The sequence below is a fragment of the Maylandia zebra genome, linkage group LG2 (assembly GCF_041146795.1).
Source record: "Maylandia zebra isolate NMK-2024a linkage group LG2, Mzebra_GT3a, whole genome shotgun sequence".
In the NCBI taxonomy this organism is placed as follows: Eukaryota; Metazoa; Chordata; class Actinopteri; order Cichliformes; family Cichlidae; genus Maylandia; species Maylandia zebra.
This window is the reverse complement of record NC_135168.1, coordinates 29,183,643-29,196,367: the sequence shown is the minus strand read 5'-3', so window position 1 is coordinate 29,196,367 and position 12,725 is coordinate 29,183,643. Positions and strand designations below refer to the sequence as shown.

The 12,725-nt window shown below is 38.9% G+C and overlaps 1 long non-coding RNA gene across 1 annotated transcript; it reads right to left on the bottom strand.

Moving 5' to 3' along the window:
- Positions 1-338: 338 nt before the first annotated feature.
- LOC143413732 (uncharacterized) lies at positions 339-2,863 on the bottom strand. The gene is made up of 3 exons (XR_013094345.1): positions 2,781-2,863; positions 879-1,071; positions 339-783 (listed from the first exon to the last, which is right to left on the bottom strand). It is a non-coding gene; the product is annotated as an uncharacterized LOC143413732 (long non-coding RNA).
- Between the last annotated feature and the right edge of the window lie 9,862 nt (positions 2,864-12,725).

Genomic DNA, 12,725 nt, shown 5'->3' with positions numbered 1-12,725 from the left:
CCATCTTTTAATTACTGCCATCCTGTGGCCACAGTTGGCTATTGTCTGTGGAAACAGGCTTAACACCACTTGTCTCTGATTACATTTGAACCTGTAGCACATCTCGATTTCAAGGCATGTCCAAGTCATATTGAAAATATCTTGAGCTTGTCAGGCTGAGTTTCCAGCAGCAAAGCTTTTATGGGAAACTGATGGAGGCCAGCATACAAGACAACCAGCCACTGGTTCTGTTTTGACTACCATAAGATCAGTTACCATCTGCCAATATGTGGAAACAGAGAAAATCAATTAAAGTTAAAACAAAACAGTTACAGTCTTTTATTTAGGGGATGGCGATAGAGGGAAGGGTTCATCATCATTAATGTGGGCCTTTATGTAAAAGTCAGAGCAAATTATTGACCTATAGGATGTCAGATATAGGCTATTTCAAGATGATGTGAAGACAAAGTATTAGAATTTAGACGGTTAACTCTTCACATACTCATAAAATCTATGAGTGAAATTTGTGAGTGTTAAAGCAGAACTTTTTAAAGGCAGGCATTCTTTCTCCCAGAAGACTTTTTCAAGTTCAACATACAAAAACTGAACAAGACTTCATGAATTTCAACTAAGTCTTTGAATGATTGGATATGACACCAACTGAATCACCATAAAATGGATCCGTGTGGCTCTTTTTCTATGGTCATAGAAAGTGTGTCTGGTGTCTTGGGGCTTTGTTTCCAACCATCCACCAGCCTCCCCCTGCCAGAAGCTTCAGAAACACGACTTCCTGTTTAAATTATCCTGCAGAGAAAACAAACACTGTTTCCCGCATGAGCGTCTGATATCTGGGCCTTTTTCTGTGTGTGTGTGTGTGTGTGTGGAAGTGCGACTCCTACCATCGAGTCTGCCAGATGTTTAGCTGCTGGTGAAGATGACAATCACCCAGCATGATAATAAGGTCACATCAAGGAGCGTTTGGATGCAGATGTCTACAAGCTGTGTGTGTTATAGTGCTGGTGTCAACCTGAGCTTTGACACGTGGAACAACATTCATGCATGCCAATTTGCAGAGCAGGGCCACAGACGCACCTTGAAAAAGGAAAAGAAATCACTCAGTGATGTAGCAATACCCTTTAAAGCTGTAAATCCATATGGTGGTGACAGTAGGGGACAGTTGTAACATTTGTACTTGAGTCTCACTTTGCTGCTCTTTGCAACACACAGACATGAAACGATAAACACATCCCACAACTTTTTCAGTGAAGCTAAGATTTTAAAGTAAAATATCAGTGAATGTAGCGTGCCGCTTCATTTTCCAATCCAACCGCAGAGAAAAATCATTTCTACATTATTTGCATACAGTGAATTGCTCTTTCGCAACTTATTGCATGCCAAAGACCAGGTTGTCTCACATCGCTCATGGCATGGCTCCCCATAACAGTACCTCAGACATAATCGACTCTCTGCTAACTTGCAGAAATCCTCCGGCTTGGATAAACTCTTCTCTGTCATCTTCTCTATTTTACTTGTTTCTTTTTTCAATAATCGGTCTCCTGTTTTTGTAGGTATTGTGACTCACAGTATGCAGCATTTGGGAGCAGATTCCATTAACTGTGTCTTAAATCTTGGTCGTATTAATAGATAAATGTAACATTGAAATGTGAACCACATGTTTGTGGCCCCTACTCTTCATGTGAATGACTCGTTTGCAATGAAACAGCATTGCAGTGAAGATTAATGATGGAAGAAGTGACTGTCAGCTGTTTTCAATTAGGATATTTTCAGTTTCAAATAGTTCCATATTTCAAACAGATTTACACGGTAACCATATCAATTGATTAATCCTGATAGCACAGATGTTCTTTCGGTATGTATCTTGCCCAAGATACATATTATGTATCTTTTTATTTTAATAATCTTTTATTTAGAATTTTAGAATAAAATGACAGCCAATTAGATGCAACTAAGCTACATGTGATGTGTTTTTCCACAAATCTCATTAATTACTCTTTGAGTGCTACTGAAGCTTTGTTAAAGCTCCCATTGCAAGTCATCAATTAATATAACACGCATACACACACATGCATTCACACATATCAGAGCAACCATACATGTACACACTTGAGTGAATCCTACCAAGATATCAATTAGTAACAAAACCGTCACTGCACTGTATGCAGTTTGCCAATTATCACTTAACACACTTCAGTGAGCCTCCACATGGAGACATCAATTAACCTTAAACACATTGTGGTTATGACTGTCAATGATAGTTAGTGAAAAGCTGATCTGAAATGCATGTGACGAGTCCAGAGAGAAGCTACTTTAGCGTAATAAAATGTGCCCTTTCTTTAGAATTACAGACATTCCACATATAAGAATATACCCCTGCTAAAATAACTGGTGTGGCTATGTGGAGGCAGGTTTGATTATACTTAATTGGTAGCGTATATAGTGAGTCAATACATGTTATTTAAAGGATGATTATGAAGTTAAAGTTGATGTTTATTAAAGATACTTCAGCTTTTCTTGGCTGAATCCAATTTCTGATTTTTTCTGACCTGCCAAAAACTGACATAACAGCCAACGACCCTTTTTTCTTTCTCTTGCCTCCATAATCTTGTCACGGCTGGCGGAGTGAGCCGTGTGGTGTGGAGGAAAAGTAGGACCCAAAATGCAGGCAGCCGACTGATGATATGAGTGATGTTTATTTACAAAAGTGGCAGTGGCAAAAACAGGCAACGAAGCGTGAGTAATTACAAACGGAAACCTAAACTGGGAGAAACTAAAGAGCAAACCTGAAATCTTAACGAAACGGAGCGCAGAGAGACGCAGACTAAGGAACAGGAACACCATTGACCGCAGCGATACACAGATGAATGCAGACGAGCCGACAACGAACACAGACCGACACCCACTAAATATACACACACAAGGTAATCAGGTAATCACACACAGGAGGGAAGAACAGCTGAACCTAATACACATGAGGCCCGGAGGAGACAAGCTGACCACAATGACAACAGACACAGACTTTCAGAACAAAACAGGAAATCTAGGACCCGAACCGGACACAAGAGGGGAGGACACATAATAACTAGAACAGAGGAAAATAATCAAAACACAAAACGCTGGGTCAACGACCCAGGACCATGACAAATCTTCCTCTTAACTGCTTTGATTATTTGCTCATACCGACGCTGCTACCTTGTGGCTTTTTCACTCACTGTTAGCTTCAATTTTCATGTGCTGTGTAGTTTTCTTTTCATTGCTCTTTGGTTAGGTTTAGGCATCAAAACCTAAAAGTATAAAAAATTTAGCCAGATTGGAGCATTTTTCAAGCATGAATGTTAAAAAAAATTGTGCCACAACTGGCCAGAAAAGACATCTTAAATCTGCTTTCTTGTCTCTCTTGACTCTGTTGTCTAATAAAGCCCATAAAAGGCCAAAAGTAAAATAGCAAGAAGAAAACATGTCGACTTTCATCTTTTCCATCACTATGGTTAAGAATGAAATTACAAATCTAAATAAAATATTGATCAAACCCTGTAAGTCTTCTGACACTTGAATAAGACAGATTCATACAGCTGACAGCTGTAAGGTTGTAAAGTCCCGTTGTTATAGCAGACTGGGAGATGGTATTTAAAAATCTTAGATTTATGCCCGGGGCCTTTCTGTGTGGAGTTTGCATGAGGATAAGCAGAAGAGAATGAATGTATGGATTTATAGTTGACAATGCGGTGTTAGATGACATTACTGCAGTGCAGCAGCATTTACTGATTTTGTACCTTAATTCTGTGAAATGTGTTTTTGAACCAATTCTGTTTCATGTATGTGCAGTGAGACATACTAACACATCCACAGAAGGGCCCCAAACACAAGAGTGAGATTTCTATACTGGATCAGAGTCCAGGTTAACAACAGCGCCCTTGTGCTATTGGGCAAAACTGTTGTCTGCTGGTATAAGTGGAACATGTGCGAAGACAGTGTGTCTAATATCCCCGTGTTTGTGCTCCTGGATTATCATAATTAATGTTGGTCCAGGTTCAGAAACAGGAAGAGGAAAGAGTGACACTGATAACAAACTGCTGATTATCGTTATGTTATTTTGTTAAAAGTTGAATTTTGTTAACTAGCTGACTTTGTAGATGGAAAAATGCTACATATGGTATCCTATCAGCTGTTTTTAGCTTATACTTGACTGACTGGCTAGCTGAAAATGTGACTGCTTGATGCGTTGGTGTTTCCAGTTAATCTTTTCTGACCTCTCTCTGACAGAGTGAAGAGTAACGATAATTGTTATAATAAAAATATCAGAAAAACAGTAAAACTTTGGCAGCAATAGACAGATGATTGTGTGTGTGCCTAAGAAAGGGAAATCTGTGAGGCTGTTACAGTATTGACTTGTCCAGAAACCTGCGAGTATCTTCAGTCAGTTTCAAGACTCCACACCTGCACATGGGCAGTGTTAGACTTTCAAAACGTTAAAATGGCCTTTTCTGTGTACTTCTGCAATGATTCTCTGCTGCTTAATGAAAGTTTTATGCAATTTCTCTGCTGGTGTCCATACTTATTCTGTCTCATTTGCAAAAAGCAGTTGTTGAAAGTGCTGAATGTACAGTATAACAACTTGTACGGCATGCTGTTCTATGCCATAATCTAACCCACTGAGTAAATGATTCCTCTACATGTGGAATTCCATTAATGTGTCATCCTAATGGTTATACTTGGATGTGTCCATGCACGCTTTCTATAGTCGATATGATTTGCTCCCCATTTGCATTTTCCATTATTTCTCCTGTCTGATGTTCTTAAAGTGTTACTTACTCCTTCACCATGTAAATTGCTTATGCGCCACAGATGAAAGCCTGAAGCAGATGCATACTACTGTTGCTACCCTGATACTCATGTTTTTGCCTGCATTAAAATGTAGCCAGACATTGGTGCTGATTGGAAAATGAAAAGCATCACAGGTATTTTCAGCGGGAGGGGCTTACTATGGCTCTAATATTACTCAACACAGTGAAATGCCTCGGCTTTTGAAATCACTTTTTCTGTCTCTGTTAAATTTATTTTCTGAAGTGTTAAGATTTCTAAATCACATATGATGAGAATATTCCCACATACTCAATACTAAAAATTAAAAATGAGGTTTCATGAATGGGCCATGGGTCATTGTACCTCTTTCTGCCAGTGCAGTGAGGTTGCTTAACACAAAATCTATTAGTCGAACAGTGAGAATGAGTCCTGTTTAACAGTGTTTAATGATTTTCAAAAGTTTTCATTTCATTAGAGTTTATTTGTAGTGTGAAGCAAAGGAAAGCTTAGCAGGTCAAACTACCATTAAAGGTAACCCTCAGAGATTTCTTTCACCAAGACTTGTGGGGCAGTGCTTTGATGATTGGTCGCCTGTTTATAGACTGTGTGTCAGGCATGCACACGAGGACAAGTTCACTCATATATCTCCAGTTTGATAAATCTCAGTTTTTGCTGAGACTCTTGATAGTAGATCAGAACAGCGTGTGATGGTGTGAGGAGGGATTTTGCCTACTGACAACTCGAGTAGTGTTGATGACCAACAAGAAACACACCTTTCATCTATACAGTATTCCAAAACCTTGTATGTGTGTCAGTGTGCAAAAATGATTTTCAGCAAGATGTGTCACCTTTTAAATATTTTGGAGGTCAAGTATCGGAATTTCAGGAGCAGGACCACGCCTCCGAATGCACTCCTTCCGGCTCTTATCTATATGTGTTCCCCCGGTTCTACAAGCTGTTTATTCTCGTTTAGGTGCCCCACCTTGTTCAATTCTTTAACTTCTTCACTTCGATTCAGTGCGTGGGGATCTGCCAGGCCCGGGAGCCACTGCCAGTCCCCTTCGAGGCCTTCCCCAAACTGAAGCTCAGTTCATGTCCAAGCCGTTCACGTTTACCCATTAAAATGCTGTCAACCCTAAAATGAGGACGTGGGCCCAGTATTTTGTTATTTTAAACTAGCAGCATCCACATGGTAACATCTCCCCATCACTGAAGTATGCACACAAAGCAAACAGCCCAAGACAGTTCAGTGGTATTTAAGAGACATGCAGACATAGACAGGCATGTAATATCCTCACCACAAAAGAAATCAGATGTTTGTCAGCTTCTAAGTTTTATAGTTGGTCTCTCCAGATCTGCAGACTCTGGAATAAAATCCTATGTCAGTCATTTGGATTCTGACAATTGCAAAGAAGCTTATTTTGCATTTTTCCAGGGCACTGCAGATATATAGTGTACTTACATGATTTTTATTGCCAAATAAATTCTGGAAGGGTGGGATTACATCCAACAGAGTCAGTGATTCAGCTCAGTGAGAGCATTGCTTTGAGCTCCTTTACAGCCATATTGACTTGGTCATAAAGTGGCCATAAATCCATAGGCTTTTAATAATGAGTCTATGTCATCAGTTGACGGAAGCATATGTCTTTTTCTACAGCTCCAGAAAACCAATGGGCCTGGTAATAGTAAATACAATTACTAGCTTTAGGCTTTAGGATAGTGATCTTAAGTCATTCTCCTCTAATGCAGTTAGCGATAAATTTGACTTTAAATTGTGAATGTGACGCAGAAGAACTGGCATCAGCATTTAATCACAGGTCAAAGCAGTGTAGCCCAGCAGCACCATCACCACTGTCCTCAAACTGAACTTTACTGTATGAAGACGATTTAACATATGGAGTGCAGCACCGGCACAAGAAGCACTAATGAAATCCTTCCCTTGTTTCAGCTCACTGTATTCCATTCCCGGAAAACCTTTTTTAATAAATATATAAAAGTTCACAGAGCTAATGCACTTACTATATGCCTTGCTCAGAACACAAGCGTTTTAATGAAAGCGCTAAATTGTAAAAGGAAATTTAAAGCCATAACCATTGAGAGGCAATTTCATAACACTTGGCATAGGGCATTGTCAGGCAACACAGCACAGCTTGTTGATTGAAAAGTCCCATCAGCAATATGGAAAGTGTCATTTCATTTTCAAGGGAGCCAAAAAATAGTCTCCTTGGTAGCTTATTTTAAAGCTTTTTTTTTTTTTTTTTAGCTTGGTCACAGCTTCTGCACTAAACTAGGACAAAACTAGTCATATAGTTAGAACTTTAATAGAAATAAAGAAAGAAGGTAAACACGCACCAAAGACCTTTTTAGATACACAATGCTAATACTGGATTGGACCGCTTTTTCCTTCAGAACTGCCTTAATTTTTCATGGCATAGATTCAATAATGTGCCAACAACGTGCATTATTGGTAATTATTGGAATGATTTGGGAAATTACTAACAAAATATACAGTCTGCAATGATTTTTATTGCCAAATAAGTTCTGGAAGATCTGGTGCCAACAACCGTACTATAATATTATAGTATATATTATATATAATACTGTAATAAAAGTCACTTAAATCTCTTTTTCCCATTTTGATGCTCAGTTTGAACTTCAACAGGTCATCTTGACCACATCTACATGCCTAAAGACATTGGGTTGGTGCTATGTGATGTGAAGTGTCCACTGTGTGTGTATGTAGGCCCGCCGAATGTAAATTTGTATTAAAAACTGCAACCCTTGTCTAGAATTACATTTATGTTGTCGGAAGTAAAAAAGTGGAATGGCGTGAAATGACCTCAGCCATGGACTGTTCCCCCGCAGGATCATGTTGGCCACATACGACGTGCTAAAGCAACAAAATGCTTCAGTCAAACAGTTCACCAGCAGATCTGAAAGTATAATAAAGGTGTACACTCGTCACTGTGACACCTCCAGCTGCTTATCCTGTTCTGCTTCACTGTGCTGCTTGATCCCAAACATCAGTCAGGTAAGAAGAGCCTCAAACAGAAGGCAGGGTGGATGTGTAGCTTGGATGTGCGAGGTTCTGAGGGAGCAAATTATGAACGTGACAGCTCATGCGATTTTCAGGGATTTATAAAAAAAATGAATCCTTCAAGGAATCAACCTGCATATTGAACGGTGTTTTGTCGTATGACAACACAAATAATGTGAAATTAACTGTTTCATGTGAGCCTCTTTCTTTTATAAGCCAATACCCAGCAGCTTCCCTTACAGGCTGTATACCAACCATATAACTTCATCAGCCAGGCTTTATTTTCTTTTGACAATGAAGGTCATCTGATGCTTAACAAAGGCAGGCATTTATTTCATGAGACAGCTCGCTGTGTATGTGTACGGTAGATCTATGACAAGCAGACAAAATAACATTTGACTCGGGTTTTTTTTTTTTTTGAGCTCAAGCACTTGCTTTAGCTGCCAAAACATGACATTTCTCTTGTGATTAGAAGAGACACGCTTCTATTTGAGACTCCACGTTTAATGGGAGCTTAATGGTACATCATTTCTTACTTGTATCATATCACAGCACAACAAAAACAGAATGATGCTGGCAGGCTGGTTGTCAAAATAAGCTGGTGGACTACTGGTTCGAGTTAAGGCAAACTGACAGGTAGACAAATAGAACACTGGCGCTGTAAAGCTCCAGTGTTAATGGTAAATTATTCAGGCATGTTCATTGTAAAGATGAATTATCAGTAAACCTGAAACTAGTTTATTTCCAGTTAGCTTCACAGTTCAAGCAGAAAGAAAACAAGTGTTTGAAGGTTTTTGTTTTTTTTTAAAGACTCCATCTACATTCACGGATGGATTGCAGCAACTCTTGACTCCTCTTTTGTGTTTCTATCCAACAAAAGCACAACCTGTTCTGCTTATGAAGGGAACATGGGGATAATCTGACATTGTGAATGGGCGTGAAAACAAACCATCATTCAATTCAGTCATTGTTTAATCATGTCAACATTACCTCAACACCTACAATGAACACTGGAACAGTTTACCAACCAGCATACAGAGTTCAAACTGCACAGGATAACAGGTATTATTGCCAACGCAAAAGAGATTTGTGGGAATGTAATTTCTGGTAGCAGTTAATCAATTAGTCCTCAATTGAACAATCAATGCAAACATTTTAAAAAACAAGGTACCATGCAGAGGTTAGCGTGTCCTAGGTAAGTGGCTCAACGTATTCATCAACAGGTGACCCCACAAATAGAAGTGTAAGGGTATACTTAGTTTTAACATTTATTTATGTATTTAATATGTATTTAATAATGCAGTTTATCTGATGTCATTTTTAGCCAGTTTTAAGACCTGATGAGAACAACATTATTTTTTATGGCTCAATATGTATAATCTTAGAAGTAAGAACTTGTGTACTTTTGTATTACCATGACTGGAGATTAAAACTTGGATGCCACAGTTATGAGCACTGCAACATGAGGCTCAATGGCACATCTGGAAATAAAATCTGACTCACTTAAATTCATATCAGTGGGTATTTATTGCTAAAAATTTGATCACATCAGGGTCTTGATAAATTAAATGAAAGATGTGAATATGTATTTATTCCGGGTTTTTTTTTTTGCACTACTTTTAATCATTGCTACGTGTGGGAGCCAAGTTAAGATAGTTCATATGTTTTAGTATTTATATTTTGCTGTTGTTAAGATTGTTTGTGTAATTAATAATTTAGGAAGTAAATGCATGTTTATGGTGGAACTAAAATTATTTTATTGCTGTGTTGGTTTGGTTACGTAGTACCATGAATACATGTGCCTTAAAGACTCGTGTTTATAGTAAAATCCGGGCATCACGGATGTATGCAAATTAGCGCATGCGGTGCGGGAGGGGGGAGAGAGAAAAAGAGTTAACACGGCATAAGCTATACGCGGCAGCAGGGTAGAACAGAGCCACACGGTTTTCCTACTGTAGTAGGTTATTTTGTTGAGGATAAGTTAAACCTGACCACTCCTGTAAGATGCAAACTGTGGAATAAATTTTTTGTTACATCTTTTCACATCGGAGTCCCGTGGAGTTCTTTTTCCTCTTCAAACTGACGTACGCGAGTGAAGCACGGGAAATCTGGTCTCACGGCTTATACACTACGCACTGTGCCATTCATGGCCCGTCAAGCTTCTGTAAGTCTCACTGTGAGTGCACCTCCTTACACTCACGTTACATATGAAGTATCACTGACAGGTGCCTAAGACAGGTGAAGCAAAGTAATCAATACTTATGTTCCCGTTAGTGCAATACAGGCTTCCCAACACATGTGAAGCCAAACAATAATTGGGCACTCATAACAAATGATACAAAGTGAAGCCCGCATGGACATGATCACTGTGTCAACTTGAACGGTGGTTTGTGGTTAGAGTAACAAACTATTACAAACAAAAGTTGCTGCCACACCAGGTCAAATCCCTCTATACCGCTGTCAGCTTCTTCCATGCTGCTACCTGTATGTTACTACTGCTAAAAACTGGTGCAGTAAATAAGAAACAACACAGAAGAACATTGACTCATCAGCCCAATAGATTCACATATTCACAGATACACAGCTGAGTTTTTCCATCAGCATTAAACTGCTGTTCATCCCAAATGTCAAATCAGTATCTTCCTAATATGAAATTTGCTTATAAAATAAAAAGCATGCCGTAGAGTGAGTACCCTGTGAGCATCTATGCACTGATGAATCACTAGAAAATTCCATTAAAATGTGTCAATGGTCAAAAACACAGCTGCAGGACACCCACTGATGGAGTCTGTGCATGGTTTATTTAGTGAGTGGCGAATACAGTGGTAGTACAGATGAAAGGTTTTACAGTTTTACTATTGTTTGCGTGCACTGACGCCATCCTTGATTATTAACTTGGAGTTGGTGGGGCTGATCCAATTTTCAGTTTGGAAATCTGATTTGAGGGAATGTTCCAAATGAAACTTTTGACTTGGGACTCGGGCATTCCAATTTAATCTGTAATGCACAGTAAACCTATAGAGCTTAGAAGTTGCAATGCATTCTGGGTAGTTGCTCCCATGTTGTTTTCCACACAAAACTGAACAAACAGAAGCTAACAAGTAATAAAGAGGAAAACACGTTAATAAACCTTGAAAAACACTTGGCTCTGTATCCACTGTATTACCAAAAGAAGTATATTCCATTATCAACTTGGACTTGCATGAAACAGTCCCATAATGCACTGCACTTGACATGATGTCATGATCCCAAGCTCTATATGCAATGGAGGAAATGCTCATTTGACTTGTCAGCGCTAACCATAAAATATCAGCTAACAATGAACGTCCTAATTGACCAAGATAGGAAAGTAATGCAGGGAGAAAATAAAGGAGCTGAAATGAGATTCCAATGATACCCAGAAGTATTTAGTCTGAAAGCAGGTTTATGAACAAAGGCTTGATACAGAAAAATGAAACTCAAGAACAAACACAGAGTCGGTCATGAATCAGCAACCTTCTTATTTGAAGCTCTTCGTGAACAGATCTGCCAAACAGATTTTCATATTTGTGAACAGGTGCACAAGACAAAAAGTCTTTTGTGTTCTCCACATCCTTCTGCTGCCTCGTTCATGTAAAAACGTTAACGAGGCCCCGTTGGCAATTATGAAAAATGACAATTTAGGCAGCATTTTTTTCATATAATTAGAAACTAATTTAAATACATCCAAAAAGCAAAATCTAGAAGGACGATGAGATGGATGACATTCGTGTTGTCTCTCAACGGACTTTATGCTTATTGCATGGCAACACATTAATATTAATGTTGAGCCTGTAGCTGGTGGCCACAGATGTTGGTAAATTTGTGTAAAACACAGGGTCTCCTTGTCCCGTGTGAATGTGACACATAAAACACAGCAGGAGGGTAATTCCTAAATCGCATGAGATGGCAATACTAATGATGTGCAAACAGGCTTTAGTTCTACTCACATGTGCATGTGTGGTTGCAGCGTGGTCTGTCTGTACATGTTAATGAACAACATGGACAAAAAGAGGCAGACAGATGTAATTATGAGCAGTGTGGTAGGGCAGGACCATTCCAAGTAGGACCACTGCAAACAAGTACAAGAACACACGCACACACACAGACACACACACAAAACATGTGACAGTGTCCTTGGCTGAAAATTGGGCTTTCTGGCCAATTGCCTCAGTCCACAGAGTCGGGAGATTAGCCTAGTTTTCTCTAAACCAAAAGAAAAAGGGAGAAACAAGAGCAAATCTGAAGCATTAATGAGCAGAAAGATTGAAATTTGAGGGATAATTTAGGCTGCCTTGTTTAATTCAGCTAATTTTATTCAAATGCTTGTTATGTCGGTTAACATTCTGATTTTGTGACTTTAAAGTACCCAGCAGATTAGCCTGGTTTCCCTTTCTGAAAGTAAAAACATCAGTGGGTAAGAAGATGAGGGAAGAGGATTTGGTTAAAGAAGTGCACTTATGAGATCAACTGTTTGTTTTTTATTTTTTTATCCTGAATATAGCGACATACACAAAACTGTCCTCAAACTGTCTTTTTTAATTAAGTATACATGCATGGATCAGAAATACAGTAATGTGACTTTGCTCCAACTTTACTGAAAGACGAGTCAAAAGGTTTTTGAGATCAGTTGAAGCCTTTGGTGCAGCTTGTGTTTTAAAAAGAATACCCAGTCTTTGACGGTTTTTTGTCCACATGAGGAATTTGGATTAATGAAGTTGAATTGTTCTTGTAGTCTGCAGAAATCTATGGGATCAGTCATCAAGTACTTGGTTGTGCTTGAAGTGATCATTGTTTCCTTAAATTCATCTTTTGAAGATCATAAAAAATGACAAATGAAATTTTCTATGTCTCCGGCTCAGTCAGTGCA